Below are 22,113 nucleotides of genomic sequence, written 5' to 3'. Positions count from 1 at the left end.
AGGCCACACCTCCTGCTTCAAGTCCGGCACAGCGTCAGGCCACTCCTCCTGCTCCAACTAAGCCACATCAGCCGTCTCCGCCGCCTAAGCAATCGCAGAAGAGACACGCCGCAGCTATGGTGCGTAGCGGTACAAGTCGAGGTAGTACAGAAAGTACAGGCGGAGACAAGCGATATAAATATGGTCCAAGCAGCCTCGCTCCTCTTCCTCAGAGGCCTTACGACATGACTGAGGAGCAAAACGATGCAATAGTGCGGGCCGAAGTGGACGCTCATTTTCGACCGAAACCGGCAACGCCGCCGAGGGAGAAAGTGCCTGAGGAAAAGATTGACCACTGCATTCGTATGGCTAGACCACCAGCTCCCAAGCCTGTTGACTCAGACTATGAGCGCCAAATCAAGAAGGCACATCGAGCACGACTACAGAAAGAAGTGAGCTCGAGCTCGAGCCAACAAGCAGCTGTCAAAAAATGCGGGAAAACCGTGCCCCAGCTGGGAGAACAGGCAGCGCAATCGACCCCCCCTCCCCCGCTTGTTGTGCCAACAACACATGAGAGTACGCGCGCCCAATATTATTGTGGGCAAACCGTTTACGTTCCCGAGCTGGGCGATGTGGTAATAACCGAGGAGCATATAATGCAGGCTGAAATGCTCAAGATCACTGTTGGACAACTCCTCGAGATCGAGCCCATGCCTCCGCTTAGAGAGGAGGAAATAAAACGGAAATATGTCCGGGGCCAACCTTTGGTCGAGCCCGAGGAGGTCAAGAACCTCCCAACGAGAATGTATGAATTGCATGATTGGTACATGAAAATTACCAAGATTTCCAATCGAGAGTCCCTCATGGTGCAAGTCGAGGAAGATCATTACTTCCATAAGAAAGCTCTGGCCATTGAGTATTCAGAACTATTTCAGTTATTCAATCAAGATGCACTCGACAAATCTATCGTCAGTTGCTATTGTCTGTAAGTGATTTCTTTCTGTAATTTAAGTCTCAAGCTAGCTCTAGTGCTCATTGATTGATCATTAATTACCTGTAATTATATATCCTCACTATATATTCTTTTCTGTGGTATTATGCAGGATGAAGATGTATGAAATGAAAAAAGCTGGACGCTATGGCATTGGGTTCATTGACCCAAATACTGTTAATGAATACACATGGAAATTGGAATGGTGTAGACAAGATGTAGAGAAATGCATGCTAGAGTTCTTGAAGCGCCTCAATAGCAATGAAGATATACTACTTCCTTACAACTTCGAGTGAGTCACACTGTCTTGTACTACAAATTCTGTTTTTGCTTACTAGCTAGATGTTAATAAGTGTATAGGGTTTAGGGTTATAGTTGATTAGTGTTATGCACATGCCCGCTTAATTTATACATGCAAACGTATGCGCATGCAGCTTCCACTGGATCTTGTTAGACATTAAAGTTGACGAAGGAAAAGTTGAAGTACTGGACTCACTACTTAAAAAAATAGTGACTACAGCATCGTGAAGGGGATAGTCGACAGGTTATTTCAATCATTATTAACTATATCTCGGCCTATTTAGTTCGTCATTTCCTGATATGAACTATTTTTAATAACCCCTTTATTAATTTTCTTTGCCGGCAGGCAGGGCTTGGGAAAAGTACATCAAGGTGACTCCAGGAAAATGGCGACAAAAGCTATGTTGGTATCGACCCAAGGTAAGTAATTAAGTAGTACTAGCTAGCTAGCTACCATCTCTTTAATTCTTGTTTCAATACCATTAATTAATTAACATGCTTGATTAATTATTATCTGATTAAATTCTATTGTCGTAAAGGCCCTGAAGCAGGCGCCGGGGACTGAAGTGTGTGCATACTACGTTTGCGAGAACATTCGCATGATGGCGTCCGAAAGGAGCAGATCTGATAGACAAGACTGGGTACGTTTGCCAGAACACTATTCACAAATCTTACATGATTGTCGATATCTAGTCACACAACTAATACACATGCATATTGATCTTCTTCTTAACAGTTCAAAGAGGTGCGGGACAAGCTCCTACCAGAGGAGCGCATACGAGCACTTCAAGAGAAAATAGCGGGATTTTTGCTCGACCAGGTCATAGATCCCAAAGGAGAATACTATTACCCACTACCGCCCCCATAAACCACTTGTCATCGTGCTCCGAAGGCACCAAGGCAACATGTAGGAGAAATTGTATATATATATACACATGTGTATGTGTGAATAATTAATGGTGGTTGTGAGACATTCGATTATATATATATGATCAGTTCTACGAGAAAATCTATTTATATATATGCATAACGCGTACAATATGTAGTATCATAAAATACCAGCAAACAAAAAAGAATTAAATGAAAAACACAAAATTAATGGAAAAATAAAAATTAAAACCGAAACCCCCCAAACATTTAGTACCGGTTGGTGCTACCAACCGGTACTAATGGTCTACCAGCACCCGGGCCTGGCTCGTGCCACGTGGTGGCACTTTAGCCGAACCGGCGCTAAAGGGGGGCCTTTAGTCTCCACACCATAGTGCCGGTTGCAGAACCGGCACTAAAGGCCCTTACGAACCGGTGATAAAGGCCTGTTCTGCACTAGTGTGTAAGGAAACTCCCTACAGCATAATTGGTGCAACAAACTCAAATTGCAAGTGCCACCTGAGTGGATGGAAAGGCATCAGCCCCTTCCCACCACTAGGCTATGCCTTAGTCCGCAATATATGTAGTCTATTGATTTAAGAATAAATCAATGCATACTCATTTACTTTTTAATTCAAGCAAGTCAGACGGATATACAGAGCCATTGAAGATACTGGAGATGTGAATTTATTAAACTCTTGCAAATGCGTGGATACAAACAGATTATTAGAAGTGGCACGCGTCTAAGATAAACTAATTATTCAAACTATATGCGGTCCACTCTATGTGGTGAACTGTATATAGAGACACAACCACGCTGTAGAAGTAAGCCACACAACCACGCTGTAGAAGTAAGCTAGAAGCAGTCTGTGATGGATTAGATCATCCTGGTGTATCCTCCTGCAGGATTGGTGCCAGTGATGAAGTGGTACAGAGCTTTTGCAAATTCTTGCAGACGTCCAACAGGACGATGCGCGCCTGTGTACGTGATGATAGGATCATCGCTGTCTGGGTGCTGAGGGTACATACGGAGTGGCAATATATTAAAAAAGTTGTTGCGCATTCCTGCTAGAATCATTATTTGTCTCGTAAACTCGTTTTGCTGTGTAGCTACTTGCTGACGGGCCATATTGAATTGTCATTGCTTTGCTTGTGCATTTTCTCTGGCTATGAACAGTCTTTCCTTTGTAACTTCAAGAGCATAGTAATTATGGTCATTGATGGAAATATTATAATCTGCACAGATACATTATAAGGCATGCCCGGCCCAGCCCATCCCTCCCTTCCCCGCTTCCTCTACCACCAGAGCGGAAGCCACCAGCACGGAAAAAAATAGATGGATTGAGCGACGTGACATTAACCTGGATTTAGCCTCTCAGCCGCCACCGCCACCTCTAACCCTCCCGTCGTAGCCTCCGCTGCCCTACCCAAACCGCGAGAAGTCGTCGCCAACGGGGATGGCCATGGGGGTGTTTGGGGCGGCGTAGGGGTTCGTGGCAGAGTCGGTGACCGACGGCCGAGGATAGCAGCATCGGCTAGATTGCTGCACTGAACCCCACCATATCGGGGCCTCCGCATGCACCTCCTGCAAGTAGTCGGTGATGGCTCCCGCTGGTAGTCGGTGATATGTCATGCGTGCGCCGCCAACTCGGCCGTGTAGGGGAGATTGTACCGGCGTTGAGAGATGAATTGCATCCCGGCAGTTGGGGCTCCGACGAGGTATCGACGGCCCCGGCGGCGGGCACCACTTCGGCAAGAACCACCACGACCTATCCACCAAGAAAGAACACCGCTTCGTGAGGCGAAGCGAATCGGAGATGGCAAACCCTACCAGAAGTATCGTGCAAAGCAGCGACCAGAAGCATCGATCTGCAAAGCGGCGCCCAGAAGCGTCGATGCACACGGCGGCGCCAGAACCATCGTGAAGACCAACACCGTCTAACCGCCATGCAAGTCAGGATTAAAAATATATATATATGGAACCCTCTAAAACAAGGACACACAGAAGGCGCGCTGGATCGCAAGCAGAAAAAAAAATGGCATGCAAAGGAGATCCCCGCATGCAAACCCGCATCAGCGCCCGCTTACGAAGTTTCCCATGACAGGAGTAGGCATCACTCAAAAAACAGCCACATATACAAATTAGAACCATATCCAACACAAACAAAAAAAGAAAAGAAAAAAGGCAGTGGCAGATGCATGTTTCAGAACCTAAACTCACCAAGAGGAGTAGGCCGACCGAAAGCACCGGCCACACGCAAAGGCACACCCTTGGAACGATTAACAACAGACGGAACACCCACCAAGCGATGATCAAGGTGGACATCATCAGGAAGAGAAAAAGGATAACCAGACGACCCATGAACCGTCTGGGCCACCGAGGAAGCTGCAACAAAACATTGGACGAACAGGCCGAAATCCATGTAGCAAAGCAAATGAAACAAAAAAAAACACATGTCGCATGGACCACACGCAAAGACCCACACAAGCAGCTTATAGAAAGGAAAAAATCATCACCAACCGTCCCAACGTCAACACAAAAAAATTATGCCCATCTTACAGCAGCCAGCACAACCAACATAATACACAGAGAAGAAGCAGAAACTCACCAGATCCCACGCCGGCGAGCGGAGCAGCAGGCATGAGACCACCAAGTGCACAAGAACAATCAGCAGTAGGAGTGTAGCCTTCACAAAAAGGAAGAGAAGAGAAGAAAGAAGCGAGTGTAGTAAGCAAGGCAGAAAAAGAAACGTACGCAAGCAGACAGAGACAGTCGCATGCACAGCAAGAAGCCAGCGCACTTGCATTAAGTAGAGTCAAGAAATCTCTCGACGGCGGCGATCAAGACCACCCTTCCCCATCGGGAACCAAACGTTGACCATCTACAAAAAGAAGCAGCCAAATAAAGCGACCACACTCCGAGTAAACCAATACGTAAACATACTAAATAAGCTTGCAAATACTCGAGCAGGCTGAATGAACTCAACCCGTCCAGAACGCAACGGCCGGCGAACCGCACGGCGGCAACGACACCTTAAATGAACAACAGGCAATTCATCACGGACAACAGCCTCTCCCATTACTGTTGGACGATCCGCAGGAGGGAAACGACCGCAGCCATTACGCACACGCGCGATAACAGCCGCCCGGATCCCAGGAGCACGTCCCGCCGGCCCCGACCAGACCGAACAACAGGAGGACTAACCATCGCTGCCTCTATAAATCCTGCCACTAAATGCAGGAAGGAACGCGCACCTGGCTGAAATCAGAATGAGAGGAAGCTCGATGGGAGGGCCCGTATTTATAGCAGGCGACGACGAATCGAAAGACAAATCAAAGACAGCCACTGCATGTGAGGAAGAAGCGACCAGAAGAATAAAGAAAGGCGGCAGCCGACGAAGTACCAGGCCTAGAAAGCACGACCGGAGCGGCAGCCGACTGCACAAAGGCACACGCGCCGCAAACAAAAATTCAATTTTGAAACAACAGACGGCGTAAAAGTTGGCCACGACAGCATGGGATTCGGCACATGCAAGCAAGGACAAACGGAAAAAGACAAAACCGTTGGGAAAAGACGGAGGAACATGGCACACAAGTCGGCTGCTGGAGACAAATCGCACATGCAGCCCAATGGGAACTGCGCATCGTGCACGCACATGCAAGCCGGTTGCATGCTAGAACCAGGGACCCACCCAGAATCGCTACATGAACACGGGCGCGCACACAGCCAAATCCCAAACTAAAACACGTGTCGCACATCCATTGGTGCGATTTCTACTGATAAGAAAAAGTGAAAAAAATAGGGTAAAAGAAACCTGGTCAGATTTAGTATATGTATAATTTATATTGTCATGCATGACACATAGTAGCATAGCATTTATTATGATACGTTTTCATGATATGATACTTAACCCTCTCTTTCTTCATTTAATTCTACGACAACTCATGAAAATTGCCTAGTTGGCATGCATGATACTAGCTATGATACCCCTTTACTATCAGCCTAGCAAAGAAGGTGTACAGATCATTTGTGCGTCGTTTTGTGAGTTTTCATCCATTTGTTCGAAAAGCGCGGAGAAGTTTCAAACATTTCGGCCGCGAGGTGCGGCCACTGACATAGGCCTAGTTGTTATTTTAATTACAGGAAATTCAGATGGAGTTCGGACATCATCAAAATCGATGTGTGCCCGTGGCGTGCTCTCACGACACCGTGGAAAAAAATTGGTAAAGTTTGGCACAAGTTTTGATGACCGCTCCTTCCAAACCGGAGCATCTCACATGAAGGATCATGGTTTCCAAAAGGAGACGTGTCAATTCAAACTCGTGTGGCCCGTGACTTCATTGTTTGGCCTCATAAAACTTTCCAGGGTACGCAATCATCATTATACCACGGGTTTGATTTTCTGGCGCATTTCAGTTATCGTTAGCTATATTTAAGACATTTTTTGAGAATAACGTGCATTTTGTGCATAAAAATAAAATTACAACCGGAACTGCATGTGATGTCGAAAGGGATGAGGATCGCCGTTCGATGTGGGGGCATCCAACGGTGCAGACGTACGATCCGTGGGGTTTGGGTTCTGGCCAATCAGAAAGCACGACTCAGATCGTGGGCGGGGTGGCGGGATTTGGTCGGCACACGGCTTTCATCAACAAACCATGTGCTATTCGCAAACCAGATTGCATATTTGTTCACACATACTGTAGTGAGATCAATTGAGTGTGCTACCTCTATAATATAATAATAAAATAATAACAAAAAACAGTTCATATTCATTGCCTGAGCTGACAGCATATCAAGGTCAACATATTAACGGTTCTTACATCAACAGAAAACCGGGCATAACTCACAAATTCAGTACACGCGACAATTCTAAATTGAACGAATTAAGTTGCAAGGTAGGAATAAAGACTAGTCTTACAGCTTAATTCTCATGTTCATGGGGGAACTGGGATCATTAAGTTGACCCCGAATGAACAAGGGGTTTTTGATGATTTTACGCTGCTCTGTTACACGAGTGCGTGATCCCTTGGCTGGCAACTCATCAAATTCATCGTACTCCTCCTCATCGGCAACATCGTCGACACCCAGTACCCTTCTCTTCCATGCATCGCTAAATGGCTGTTCTTATGCTAGGGGTCTTCCACAAAGAAAATCTGGGTAGCATCGCTGGCAAGAATGGATGGGTCTGCGTGATATGCCATCGTTGTCCTGTTAACACAGGTCTTCATGTACTCATCAATCCTTACCTGACCAAGAGGGATCCATGCGCACCTGAATAATGCCACCTTAACATTCACATGGTCAAGATCCCAAATCTCTTTGATGGTTCCATAGTATACCCTTTTATCAGCTTCATTTACAGTCATGCATTCTATTCGAACAGAGCTGTTCTAATACAAGGTCTTCTGATCACGTTCCTCAGTGTAGAACGTGTATCCATTTATGTCATATGCTTGGTACGTCAACACCGTAGGTGATGGCTTTTGTGCCAACCACGTAGAAATGTCATCGATGGATCCTTGTGCCAAACGATTCTTCAGCCATTCACGTAGTTCTTAGTGTGCTCCTTCATCTCCACATCTGATGAAGGCACCATTGGTAAGAAGCTTTGGCGTATCTCCGCCAAGTGTTCTTCGGCATAAGCGCTGAGAACTGGGCTGTTAAGCAGTACCGTCAAATGGGCTTTCTCTGCCAATTCTCCGGGTGCAGCCATTTGCGTGCCAGCCAGGACCGGCTTACCTTTCAGCCTTCCCTCGTGGCGAGAGAGGGGCAAACCTATAGGTATTTGTTTCATGTATTCGGTGCAAAACTCAACAACCTCCTCTGCGGTATAACCTTGTAGGATGCTTGCCTCTGGATGGTTTTGGTTCCGAACAAAGTGCTTCAGTATTTCCATGAACCGCTCGAAGGGATACATGTTGCGAAGAAACACAGGACCACAATACTTTATCTCGTCGACAAGGTGCATAGTGAGATGGACCATGAAATCAAAGAATGACGGTGGGAAAAACATCTCTAGGTTGGACAATATTCTTGCAATATCATCTTGCATATGATCCAACTCTTCAGGATCTACAACTTTCTGCCATAGTTGGTTGAAGAAATCACAGAGGTCAATGAGTGTGTTTCTTATATCTTTGTCCATCAGATTCCTGATGGCCACCGGGAGGATTTGTGTCAACATTACGTGGCAATCGCGTGACTTCATGTGTCCCAACTTCATTTTACCTAAGCTCGCATCCACGAGACTTCTGATGTTTGCGCAGTAGGAAGAGGGTATCTTAACAGACAACAAATAGGTGAAAACTGTGTTGCTTCTTTTGTACTGAAATTGTAACTCTGGCGAGCTTTGATGAATTTGTCATCATCTTCTGCTTCACTCTTGCGTTTTGATTGATCAGCAAGCATATCGAGCCGTGAACCGTCACCATCCTTTCTTTTACCCTTAATCTTGAGCAGAGTACCAAGGGTGCTTTCACATACGTTCTTCTCTACGTGCATGACATCGATGCAGTGACGTACACGTAGAATCTCCCAGTAAGGTAATTTCCAGAACACTGATTTCTTCTTAAACACTTGACCCTTGGGTGTTTGTTTCACCGTCAAAGGGTGGTTCTTGCCAAGCACAACATTAATTTTTTTAGCCATGTTGTGGACCACCTCCCCGTCATAGGGTCTTGGGGCCGCACCTGCCTCTGTCGTACCATCAAATTCAGCTTTCATCTTTCGGTATGGGTGAGTTTTCCGTAAGAACCAACGATGACGCAAATACACTGTTTTGTGCGAGTTGGGAAGTCTTCTACTACTTGCCCTATCCATGCATGTGACACACCCTACATCTCCCTTTGTTTTCTTCCCCTATGTGTTGCCTAATGCCGGCATATCTTGAATGGTGTGCACCAGCATCGCATGTAGATTGAAAATCTCCTTCCTGTAAGCATCATAACATTTTACAGCAGGCGCATCTATCCACACTGTCAGCAGTTCTTCTACCAGTAGCTGAAAGTAAATGTCGATGTCATTTCCAGGTTGCTTTGGGCCTTGGATAATCATTGACATCATAATGTATTTTTTCTTCATACACAACCAAGGAGCTAGGTTATATATGCACAGAAGCACCGGCCATGTGCTGTGATTGGTGCTCATATCGCCAAAAGGATTCATCCCGTCAGTACACTCCCCGAGCCTTATACTTCTAGGATCCTTGGCAAAATTTTCAAACTTGTTGTCGATTAATTCCCACTGAGCCCCATCTTTCGGGTGCCTCATAAACCTATCCACAATTCGCTCATCATGGTGCCACCGCAACCTCTTTGCCTCTCTAGGGTTTGCAAACAAACACCTCAACCTTGGAATTAAAGGCAAGTACCAAACAACCTTGAACGGGATTCCTGTCTTGATCTCGTCCTCCAATTTGTAATTGTCCTTTGCTCTCCTACGCTTGTATCGTGCATGCTTGCAAGTGGGACATGCACGCAAATCTTTGTACTCACCACGACACAATATACAATCATTCACACAAGCGTGTATCTTCTGTACTTCAAGTTCCAATGGGTAAACAATTTTCTTCGCTTCATCCGTGCTTCTGGGGAGCACATTATCTTACGGAAGAATTTCTTTGAAAAGACCTAACATCTCTGTGAAGCCATTGTTTGATAGACCGTTTGCTGCTTTAAATCTGAGAAGCGTCAGGGTGGCACTCAACTTGGAATATTTCTTTTTGCAACCTGGATACAATTCTTTCCTGGAGTCCGCATCAATGGTTGGAAGATCCTTGTACCCAATCATATCCTTTTTTGGGCCCTTGAAATCTGCAATCATAGCAGCAAAATCTGGCATATCAAGATCGTCGTCATCTGCGTTGACGTGTTGGTTTTTCAGTGGGCGTTTCGGCTTTCCGGTGTTCCATTGGTAGCTTGACGCCTCTGCCCTGATGTTAGATTCAACATCCATGTGACACTGATCGGGGTTTGGCATCTCGCTGCCCTGGGTATCTTCATCCATGACCTCCTCTTCACCGTGTCTGGTCCAACGTGTATATCCGTCCATGAATCCCCTAGAGACTAAGTGCATCTGGACATCTGCAACTTCATGTGACTCTGTATTGGCACAATCAGTACATGGACACAGGATGTAATCCGCATCACCAATTCTCCTCTTTGTACTTTCAGCCAAATTCATGAACTCTGTCACGACACTGATAAAATCTGCATTTTTCCGATTCTTCATCCATCGAGATCGTTCCATCTGCAGCACACGAATGGTAATAAAAAACAAAACAACAACGTTAATACACGGATTAACTGCTGCCCAAGGATGCGTGCATAAATCACAGGTTTTATTTTCATAATTACTGAGGGCGCTCCATGTTGTTATCCAGACGTGCAATGACAAAAATTAATGGCCAGTCAATTTACACGCAGAGTACTAGTAGAACACTACCCTTAGGAATTGAATACCTTAATTAAGCCACTCATGAAAAGAATACCTTAATTAATTAGCCGCACGGAGACCTCCACCCAGCAGACAAACAAGCGCGATGCGGCGGCACGTCAAGACAGCAGGGTCGAGGAGCAAAGCTTAGTGCGGCTGCCGCCTGAAGTTCGACCTCCACTATCCCGCCATCGACCGCGATGGATGTGCTCGAATCACGCTGCCACCGACCTCGATGGTTGACCTCCTCCTATCTCCCGCCGCAGACCGAGGATTGACCTCCTATGACGCCGCCACCGCCCATCGACTGAGGATTGACCTCTTCTCCGGTAGCCGCTGCCTAGAGGCCGCCGCCGCCATCTCTATATGCAAAGCGGCTGTTTTTTTTACGGAGATATCCGCATAGCGGCTGTTTACACGGTATCTCACTGTAAATCAATTATATAGACAGGGTAGTACATCACGTACGGTTATGTAACGGCAACCGTATCTAACCTACGTTTTCTTCTCACACGGTTTTGCACGGAAATCATGTGTGACGTTGTAATACCTAACACAAACGACATGTATAAACAGTGTGCCATATACAATATATAGTGCCATAAGTAGTTCCCGACCGTTAGCTTATCTCCACAGTTTAACCATTTCCCCCAAATCCCTACATAGCCTCCAAATTCCCTCGCGTGCCGCTGACATTGGGGGAATGCAGACGAGTGGTGCTGATGATTTCGGTGCGGCTGCTCCAGCTCGTATCGCCGCCACGATGGCGGTCGCCGCCGAGCGCTTGCCTAAGGTCATCAGAAGGCAGGTGTACTACGAATCTGAATCGTCCTGTCAGGTTCCAATCTATCCCGATCTTTTTTAGCATGTCCAAAGTATAGCTCCTTGTTGAATCCGTCCTGAATGACCCCCCCTCCCCCCCAGGAAAGCGATCTGACTCCAGACTCCCGCAACACGAGTTCGACTCCGAGTTTTGCGCCATCGAGAAGTACCAAAAGCTGAATTGTGTGCATGGGCACACTCCCGCTCGACGTGTATGCACGGAGGGATTCGACATTGGTAGGCGGTTTCTAAGTTGCCCCTTAGAGGTTAGTGCTAATTAAGTTCATCATTTTACTCAGTTAATGCCACCGCTCATCCTGAATACTATTTAACATTGGCAGGGATATGAGGCTTGTGCCTTTGTTAACTGGCTAGATGAAGAATGGCATGGCAGGGCTCGGAGTGTTATCACCAAGCTCGCAGAAGATAACGTAAAGCTGAAGAAGAAACTGGCTGATCTAGAATGTACAATCAGTACGATGAAGCAAGAAAGAATCAATCACAGGCAATAGATGAAAGCAAGAGACAAGAAGGAACTAGCATGTGTAGTTGTGGTTGTCGCATTAGCCATGTTCTATGCGCTGTTTGCAATGATGATTAGCGATTTTGTTTGACAGTATTGTTAAAGCACATCTAGATGTGCTCTAAGTAATGCACATCTAGGTCCTATGCCATTGATGTTACGCGAAGATTCGTGCAGATATTTTTCTATTCCTTTCTAGTTTGATTATTACTGGCTTTATCAATAAGAAGAGCTCAATGTATTGCTTGCCAACTGTCCTACTCCATTCATACCGGTGCCGGTGCATAGTCCCAAAACTCGTTCCTTGCTTTTGTCTTGAAAAAGGAAACCAGCCAAATAGCCAATAGGAGTCATGTGCAACCCCTGGAATTTGGAGTGACTGGGTACAAATAATTGTGGTTGATAATATTAGCGGTTAGATAATACGTCAACCCCTGCTTCAATCCCCCCCTCCCCCGTGCGCGCAAAAGAAACCCGCTTCAATTGGAAGTTCCTCTTCTCTGTATACCCCTCTGAAGTGTCCACCATCTTCATCGTCCCCGGCAGGCCACGCTACACACTGACACACACTCTGCAGCCATGTCGAGCGACAGCGAGGACGACAGTTCGGCCAGCAGTCTAGCAACTGATGATAGGTCAACATCGGAAGCATCACGCTCGTCTTCCATGAGTCCGGTGTCGAGCCCAGACCTCGATTATATCCGGTTCATGGAAGGGACGCCGCCTCCAGAGTCGTCAGACGACAACCAGACGGACGACGAGCCGTCGGAGGACGAAGAAGAGGACGACGATGATGATGAGGAGGAATGGTCGAATCAGGAGGAGGACGACGACGACAGTAACCACGATGACAACGGCGATGAAAAGTCAATGGTCAGCGGCAAGAAGCGTCCTCGCCAAGACGAAGTCGCCGGGCCATCCAACAACAACAACAAGAAGAAGAAGGACTAAATTAAGCAGACTGTATATATCTCTGTTTATCCTGTCAATCTCATCGCAAACGGTTAGTAATATGTATTCGACAGAGATCTTCTACATTATCGCCACAGGTTGGTTTGTTGAACTGTGTGCCCTGACGAGCTCACAATTCACAAAAAAAGACCATATGGGATGTCTATAATGATCGCACACAATTCCGTTTACCGACCTGTTTGCCGGGTATCACACACATCTTGTTACGGCGAATCGTTTGTGTTCACCTCAATCATTGCAAACGGTTCATCAGAGTGAACTGTATGCCGTATATCGCACACACCTTGATCTGGCTGCGCATTTCTATTGTTCTGTCACATCGTAGACAGTTCGTACAGATCAACCGTATGCCCCTAATCACACACGCAACTAAAATCTGAACTGTGTTTGATGCATCCTCCATCACAAACATTTTGCACCTTTTTTGACGGTTTTTTACACCACCGATTGCAATTATGGCATTGCACACAGTTTCGTTGAAGGGTCTTTGATTGTAGTGTCGCATTAGCAGCATCCTGCAGTAGTGTCCATATGTTTAATGCTATGGTTAGGTTTTATCTTAATACTTTTCTCATAGTTGTGGATGCTTGAGAGGGGGTTAATCATAAGTGGGAGGTTTGTTCAATTAAGAACAACACCCAAGCACCAGTCCACCCACATATAATTATCAAAGTAGAGAACATGAATCAAACCAACATGATGAAAGTGGCTAGATGAAATTCCCGTGTGCCCTCAAGAACGCTTTGCTTACTATAAGAGACCGTTTTGGCCTGTCCTTTGCCACAAAAGGATTGGGCTACCTTTCTGCACCTTATTTACCGTTACCATTACTTGCTCATTACAAATTATCTTGTTATGAAAATACCTATTACAGATAATTGCAGTGCTTGCACACATTACCTTGCTGAAAACCGCTTTTCATTTCCTTCTGCTCCTCGTTGGGTTTGCACTCTTACTTATCGAAAGGACTACGATTGATCCCCTATACTTGTGGGTCATCAAGACTCTTTTCTAGCTCCGTTGCCGCGGAGTGAAGCGCTCTTGGTAAGTGGAATTTGGTAAGGAAAATTTATATTATGTGCTGAAATTTATTGTCACTTGTCACTATGGAAAACAATCCTTTGAGGGGTTTGTTCCGGGTATGTTCACATCGACCGGAAGCACAATTAGTTGCCCCTCAACCTACTGCACCTACTGAAAATATTGGTTATGAAATTCCTTTGGGTATGATAGAACAACTGCTAGCTAATCCTTATGCAGGAGACGGAACTCAACATCCTGATATGCATCTTATACATGTGGATGAAATTTGTGGATTATTTAAGCTTGCAGGTTTACCCGGAGATGAAGTTAAGAAGAAGGTTTTCTCTTTATCTTTGAAGGGAAAATCATTGACATGGTATTGGCTACGCGATGATGTTGGGTCTTGGAACTGGCATCGATTGAAATTGGAACTTCACCAAAAAAATCCTATGCATCTAGTTCATCGTGATCGGAATTATATATATAATTTTTGGCCTCATGAAGGAGAAAGTATCGCTCTAGCTTGGGGGAGGCTTAAGTCAATTTTATATTCATGCCCCAATCATGATCTCTCGAGAGAAATTATTATTCAGAATTTTTATGCTCGGCTTTCTCGTGATGATCAATCCATGCTCGATACTTCTTGTACTGATTCTTTTATGAAGAAATCTATTGAATTCGGTGGTATCTTTTGGAAAGAATTAAACGCAACTCTAGAGATTGGGAACTTGACGAAGGTAAAGAGTGAGGTATTAAGCTTGAGTTTGATTGTGTTAAATCTTTTATGAATACCGATGCTTTTAACAAGTTTAGCACTAAATATGGACTTGACACTAAGATAGTATCCTCTTTCTGTGAATCATTTGCTTCTCATGTTGATCTCCCTAAGGATAAGTTGTTTAAATATCATCCACCTATTAAAGAATTAATTGAAGAAATGCTCATAGTTAAATATGAAACTATCATTTACAATGTTGATCCAGTTGTGCCTACTTCTTATATTGAAAAACCACCTTTCCCTGTTAGGATAGAGGAACATGCTAAGGTATCAGATGTGGTGCAAAAGTAATATTAAAGCACCAAAACCCCCTGAGCAAATTAAAGTGGAAGCTAGTGTTGCTATGGTTAAAGATCTCTTGGTTGAAAATATAGATGAGCATGTTATTTACTTCTGTGGTGAAGCTGCTAGAATCGCCAAACCCGATGAAAAAGATAAACATAGACCTGTGGTTGGCACGCATGTTGTCTCAGTTAAAATAGGAGATCATTGCTATCATGGTTTATGTGATTTATGTGCTAGTGTGAGTGTTATTCCTGTCACTTTATACCAAGAAAATATGAATGACATAGCACCCGCTGAAATAGAAGACATAGATGTTACTATTAAAATTGCTAGTAGAGATACCATCACACCACTTGGGATTGTTAGAGATGTTTAAGTCTTCTGTGGGAAAATAAAATATCCTACTGATTTTCTTGTTCTTGGTTCCCCACAAGATGACTTTTGTCCCATTATCTTTGGTAGAACTTTCTTTAACACTGTCAATGATAAGATAGATTGTGAAAAACAAACTGTGAGTGTTAGTTTTGGTGATGAGTCTCATGAGTTTAATTTCTCTAAATTCCGTAGACAACCTCAGGATAAAGAATTACCTAGCAAAGATAAAATAATTGGTCTTGTTTCTATTGGCATGCCTCCTACTGATTCCACTAGAATAATATTTGCTCGATCATGAAAATGATATGCACTTGGGTGAAAGAACTAAAATAGATAAACTATTCTTTGAACAACGACCTCTCCTTAAACACAATTTGCCTATTGGAACTCTAGGAGGACCTCCTCCACATAAAGGTGATCCTGTGTTTGAATTAAAGTAATTGCGTGACACCTTGAAATATGCTTATCTTGATGAGAAAAAGATATATCATGTTATTATTAGTGATAACCTTTTAGAATATCAAGACGAAATATTATTAAAAATTCTGAGGAAGCACCATGCTGCTATTGGATATACTCTCGATGATCTTAAGGTCATTAGTCCCACTCTCTGTCAGCACAAGATTAATATGGAACCCGATGCTAAACCCGTTGTTGATCACCAACGATGATTGAATCCTAGGATGAAAGAAGTGGTAAGAACTGAAGTATTAAAGCTTTTGGAGGCAGGTATAATCTATCCCATAGCTAATAGTATTTGGGTAATTCTTGTTCATTGTGTCTCTAAGAAGGGAGGTATTACTGTTGTTCCTAATTATAAAAATGAACTTATCCCACAATGAATTGTTACTGGCTACAGAATGGCAATTGATTTTAGAAAATTAAATGATGCAACTAGAAAAGATCATTACCCTTTGCCTTTCATTGATCAAATGCAATAAAGATTATCTAAGCGCACACACTTTTGTTGTCTTGATGGATATTCTGGTTTTTTCTCAAATACATGTTTCACAACCTGATCAAGAGAAAACCACATTTACTTGCCCTTTTGGAACCTATTCTTATAGATGTATGTGTCACGCCCAATATGCGACCCTATTCGCGAGGAACTCAAAGGTCCCACCAAGGATAGACCCGCATATTGAAACGCTTTTGCAAGGTGGATATCATTACATCAACATTACATAATAGTTGGGGATACAAACAAGGCATACAAATGCCGCAAGAATACACCAATACATCATACATAAGATCAACATCCGACTACGGATGAAACACAAATAGCAGCTCAAACGACATCCACCCTGCTAGCCCAGGCTGCCGACCTGGAACCTATCCCCTGATCGAAGAAGAAGCAGAAGAAGAAGTCCAAAACAAGTAACATCGCTCTCGCGTCATGATCATCGCAAAACCTGCACCTGCAACTGGTGTTGTAGTAAATTGTGAACCACGAGGACTCAGCAATCCCATTACCATGGGTATCAAGACTAGCAAAGCTTAATGGGTAAGGAAGGGGTAAAGTGGTGAGATTGCAGCAGCGACTAAGCAAGTATGGTGGCTAACATACGCAAATAAGAGCGAGAAGAGAAACAAAGGAACGGTCGTGAAACTAGCAATGATCAAGAGGTGATCCTGAACTCCTACTTACGTCAAACATAACCCAGAAACCGTGTTCACTTCCCGGACTCCGCCGAGAAGAGACCATCACGGCTACACACGCGGTTGATGCGTTTTAGTTAAGTCAAGTGTCAAGTTCTCTACAACCGGACATTAACAAATTCCCATCTGCCACATAACCGCGGGCAAGGCTCTCGAAAGTTTATACCCTGCAGGGGTGTCCCAACTTAGCCCATTATAAGCTCTCACGGTCAACGAAGGATATTCCTTCTCCCAGGAAGACCCGATCAGTCTCGGAATCCCGGTTACAAGACATTTCGACAATGTTAAAACAAGACCAGCGAAGCTGCCCGGTGCGCCGACATCCCGATAGGAGCTGCACATATCTCGTTCTTAGGGCAACACCGGATAGGTCAAGCTACGAGTAAAACCAGCCCTCAAGTTGCCCCGAGGTGGCCCCGCAGGCTGCCCGGTTCGGACCAACACTTAGAGAAGCACTGGCCCGGGGGGGTTAAAATAAAGATGACCCTCGGGATGTGCGACTCCCAAGGGAAAAAGGCTAGGTGAGGCAAATGTAAAACCAAGGTTGGGCCTTGCTGGAAGAGTTTTATTCAAAGCGAACTGTCAAGGGGTCCCATAAATCACCCAACCGCGTAAGGGATGCAAAATCAAGGAACATAACACCGGTATGACGGAAACTAGGGCGGCAAGAGTGGAACAAAACGCCAGGTGTTGAGGATATAACCATTAGAGTCACCCGCCCAGGAGGGGCCGGGTTACGTCATAATGGTCATCACGCAAAGCCCAGTATCAAGCTTGAAGACGGCGGGTCAATAATGGGCTTAAGACCCGGAGATGGCTTAAAGCCCGTAGTGATAAACCGCCGTATGGCAAGACTTGTAGTATAAGGTAAGAATAGTTAAGAGTCCGAGCCGGACACTGTTATGAGCCGGCCGGGACTCTGAGAGCCGCTGGGCGTCAACCTCTCTATATAAAGGGACGGCCCGGCGGCGGGTTGGGAACAAGAAAGACAAGATCGATAACCAGGCAGGACGGTTTAGCTCCTGGTCATCGAAACCCTAATCAATACCACCTCAACTGGACGTAGGCTTTTACCTTCACCATAAGGGGCCGAACCAGTATAACCCTCGTGTTCCTTGTCCCGTTTAACCCCTTTAAGCTTCCTAGCTGCGATGGCTCCACGACTAAGTCCTTGCACGAGGACATCTGCCGTGACAATTCCACGACAGTTGGCGCCCACCGTGGGGCCAGCGCACGGTGGATTTGAGTTCTTGAAGGGCAGCTTCGAAGGGCTCAAGGGATACGCTGTGGGCCGGATGACCAAGAGTCGTCGCGGCAAGCTCTACATCGACGATGCAAACTGGGGCCCCGACGCCGGCTCAATTGAGTACGGGTACCGGGTCCCCTTCGGCGGAATTCATGTCTTCATTGGCAAGATTGGTGAGCCGGGCCCTGAGCCAGATTTCTGCGCCGATCTCATCGAGACGGCTCAGCGTGCACGACCTGCCCGGGCTCTACCTGCCTTGAAGCATGCTTTTGTGGGATGTGTCCATGGAGGACCCTCTGAAGGATCTGGATCTGGTGATGAGACGGCCGCCGGCTCTGACGGCGAGTCGTCTACGGATGAGTCAAACTCGTTGTATCAACTTCAAGATGGCAGGCTCAGGGGTTGTTCCGACGGTGACAGCATTCCGGACCCCTTTGTACCGCCGAGCCGGGTTGGAATCTTCATGGCCGGCGCGCAACCTGTTCAAAACCCCGCCTCCGGGTCAGGAAGCCTGGTGCCTTCGCCGGCTCAGGTGCTGATGGATCTCATAGACAAGATGACGGTCCTGTTGACCGCTGCGGTGGCTCCGGCGGATCAAGTTCAACATGACGCGGAGGTGGCACAGTTAAAGTTGGATCTAGCAAAGGCCAAGGAGGATCTGGCGGCGGAGGGGATCAGGATGGCTGCAGAGAGGGCGGCTCTCGACGCCCAGACTCAGTTGATTCAGGCACAGTCCTTCCGGCTCACGATGGATCAGAACGCGTCCAATGAGGTCATGAGAAGGAGGCATCAAAAGGCCCAATCTCGACTCCCTCCGGTTTACGATCCTCGAAACCTCTTCAATACGCCGGGTGCAGGGTCTAGTAACCCGCCGGAGATCATAGTGCCCGGGGCTGGGACGCCAGTTCAGCCCCAAGTGATGGGACCTCCCCGGGTGAACCCTGCCCCGCCTCAGTACGTGCCAATACCACCGGGTCATTGTGCGAACCCGTTGGAAAACATGGTCGCCGCGGCGGCACGGCTGGCGGCTCTCCCAATTGAGGGTGACTCTCCAACAGCGGTTGAAACCCGCCGGGTCAGAGAACTCCTTCAGATAGCTCTGGCGCAGCAAGAGGCGTACTCTTATAGCCGGGACAGGATTCATTCAACCCCTCGTCCAGGCCGGAGCCCGAGCTATAGCAGACACATGGTCTCAGCGACCGGCTCAAGTAATGTCCGACGCCATGACTTGCCACCTGGCCACGGCCCGGCTCATAACGGAGCCTTTCACGCAGCAGACCAAGACAGAGCACGGCAAGAGGCAGAGCAGGTGCCTCAGTTGACGGCTTACTAGCCACCCCCGGCTTATCCGACGGCTTCCATCGACGTGGGTATCCCTACGAGGACTGGAGGTGTCCCTTGTTTAGTGCCGGCTCTCCGCAATGAACGTCTACCCAAGGACTTCAAAGGGCCTAGGAAGGTGCCTAATTACACGGCTGATTTACAACCCGGAGCCTAGATCGAGAGTTACGAGATGGCCATGGAATTGCTGGAGGTCAGCGAAGCGGCGATGGCCAAGTACTTCACCATGATGTTAGATGGGACTGCCCGCACTTGGTTGAAAGGGCTGCCACCGAATTCTATCGGGTCTTGGGCTGAGCTGAAAGCCCGGTTCATCCAAAACTTCAAAGATACCTGTAGGCAGTCTATGTCAATTGTGGATTTGACTAACTTTAAACAGCAGGAGGGTGAGTCTACGACACATTGGGTTCGCCGGGTCAAAGAGATAATACATTCATCTGATAAGATGGATGCCGGCTCTGCAGTCTTAATGTTGGAGCAGAATTGTCGTTTCCTGCCCCTGAAGATGAAACTCGGGCGGCTCAAGCGCGATTGCAATGATATGGGTACGCTGATGGCGGCTCTCGTCAAGTATGCCGACTCTGATAGTACCAAGGACCACGCGTCAGATGATGAAAGGACAGGGAAGGGAAAGAAGAACGGCAATGGCAAGGGTCCTCAGCATAACCTGGCGAACCAAGGAGGTAACAAGCGTAAGGCTGATGGCAGCATGGAGTTTGTGGCCAATGCCAGCTCACAGGGTAACAACCAACGACGTAAGGGGAGGCCACCTCCCCAAGCCGGCGGTTCAGGCCCAACGCTTGAGCAGTTGTTGAATGAGCCTTGTCCAAGACATGGCTCTAGGGAGAAGCCAGCTACTCATCTATGGAAAGATTGTGCAATCATGAAGGCCTTTAATAATTCCAATGCCTTTAATGGCAACAATGGCTCAGGCACCGGCGGCTTTCATGGCCCGGGCGGCGGCTCAAATTCCAATCCTCAGAATGTTCAAGGGGGCTTTAATCAGCAGTCCGGCCAGGGTCATCAGCAGCAATAGGGGGGATATCAGACCAATCCAAAGTAGCTCAATGGTGGACAGTATCATGTGTTTACCACCAGTCTGTGTAAGCGAGATCAGAAGCTTCATAAGAGGGATGTGAATGCTCTTGAGCCGGCGGTTCCACGATATTTAAGATGGTCTGAGCAACCTATTGTGTGGAGTAGGGAGGATCACCCTCCCCGGGTTGATAATCCGGGTCACCTGGCCCTGGTGGTGGCTCCTCAGGTGGGAGGATATAAGTTCACTAAGGTGCTCATGGATGGAGGCAGCAGCATCAACATCCTCTATTATGAGACCTTCCGCCGTATGGGGTTGATTGATAAGAACCTCAGCCAGTCCAATACTGTTTTCCATGGAGTGGTGCCTGGTAAGTCGGCTTATCCAGTTGGTAAGATCGAACTGGAAGTGGCCTTTGGAGATGAGTACAACTACAGGGTGGAAAAATTGACCTTTGAGGTGGTCAAGATAAGAAGTCCGTATCATGCCATATTTGGGCGGCCGGCTTACGCCAAGTTCATGGCACGGCCGTGTTATGTATACTTACAGCTCAAGATGCCGGGTCGCAACGGGACCATTATGGTTCATGGCAGCCGAAAGATAGCCTTGGAGTGTGAGGAAGGTGACGCGGCTTATGCAGAATCTGTTTGTGCAACAGAAGAGCTGAAGTTTTACAAGGACAATGTTGACCCAACATATATGACATCTCTGAAAAAGCCGACCACGGAGCATGAGCCGGCAATGAAATTTAAGTCAGCTGATGAGACTAAACTTGTTGATTTCGTTCCAGGTGACTCATCTCAGCAGTTTAGCATCAGTGCCAATCTGGATCCAAAATAGGAAAGCGCGCTCATCGAGTTCATCCGTGAGAATAGGGACATTTTTGCATGGAAACCTTCTGACATGCCAGGTGTACCTAGAGAACTCGCTGAGCACACTCTCAATATTGATCCGAAATTTAAGCCGGTCAGGCAATTCCTTCGGCGGTTTAATGAGGAGAGGCGGAAAGCCATTGGTGAGGAGGTGGCCCGGCTCTTGGCGGCCGGGTTTATTGTCGAAGTCTTTCATCCAGAATGGTTAGCTAACCCAGTGCTCGTGCTCAAGAAGAATGGCACCTGGCGGATGTGTGTGGACTACACGGATTTAAACAAAGCGTGTCCGGCTGATCCTTTTGCTCTCCCCCGTATTGATCAAATCATTGATGCCACGGCGGGTTGTGAGCGCTTAAGTTTTCTGGATGCTTATTCTGGATACCATCAGATTAAAATGGCAGTTAAGGACCAGGAGAAGACGGCGTTCATCACTCCCTTTGGAGCCTTCTGTTATGTGTCTATGCCTTTTGGACTCAAGAGTGCACAGGCGACTTACCAGCGTTGTGTGCAGAAATGTCTTCATAACCAGATTGGGCACAATGTTCACGCCTATGTGGATGATATCGTGGTTAAGTCCAGGGAGAAGGAGACCCTGGTCGATGACCTT

The 22,113-nt window shown here is 46.6% G+C and overlaps 1 long non-coding RNA gene across 1 annotated transcript; it reads right to left on the bottom strand.

The window, feature by feature from the left end:
- Positions 1–3,345: 3,345 nt before the first annotated feature.
- LOC120973764 (uncharacterized) lies at positions 3,346–5,864 on the bottom strand. Its single transcript, XR_006670638.1, has 2 exons — positions 5,125–5,864; positions 3,346–5,019 (listed from the first exon to the last, which is right to left on the bottom strand). It is a non-coding gene; the product is annotated as an uncharacterized lncRNA (long non-coding RNA).
- Between the last annotated feature and the right edge of the window lie 16,249 nt (positions 5,865–22,113).

This window comes from Aegilops tauschii, chromosome 2, assembly GCF_002575655.3.
Source record: "Aegilops tauschii subsp. strangulata cultivar AL8/78 chromosome 2, Aet v6.0, whole genome shotgun sequence".
Taxonomy (NCBI): Eukaryota; Viridiplantae; Streptophyta; class Magnoliopsida; order Poales; family Poaceae; genus Aegilops; species Aegilops tauschii.
This window is presented reverse-complemented; position numbering and strand designations above follow the sequence as displayed.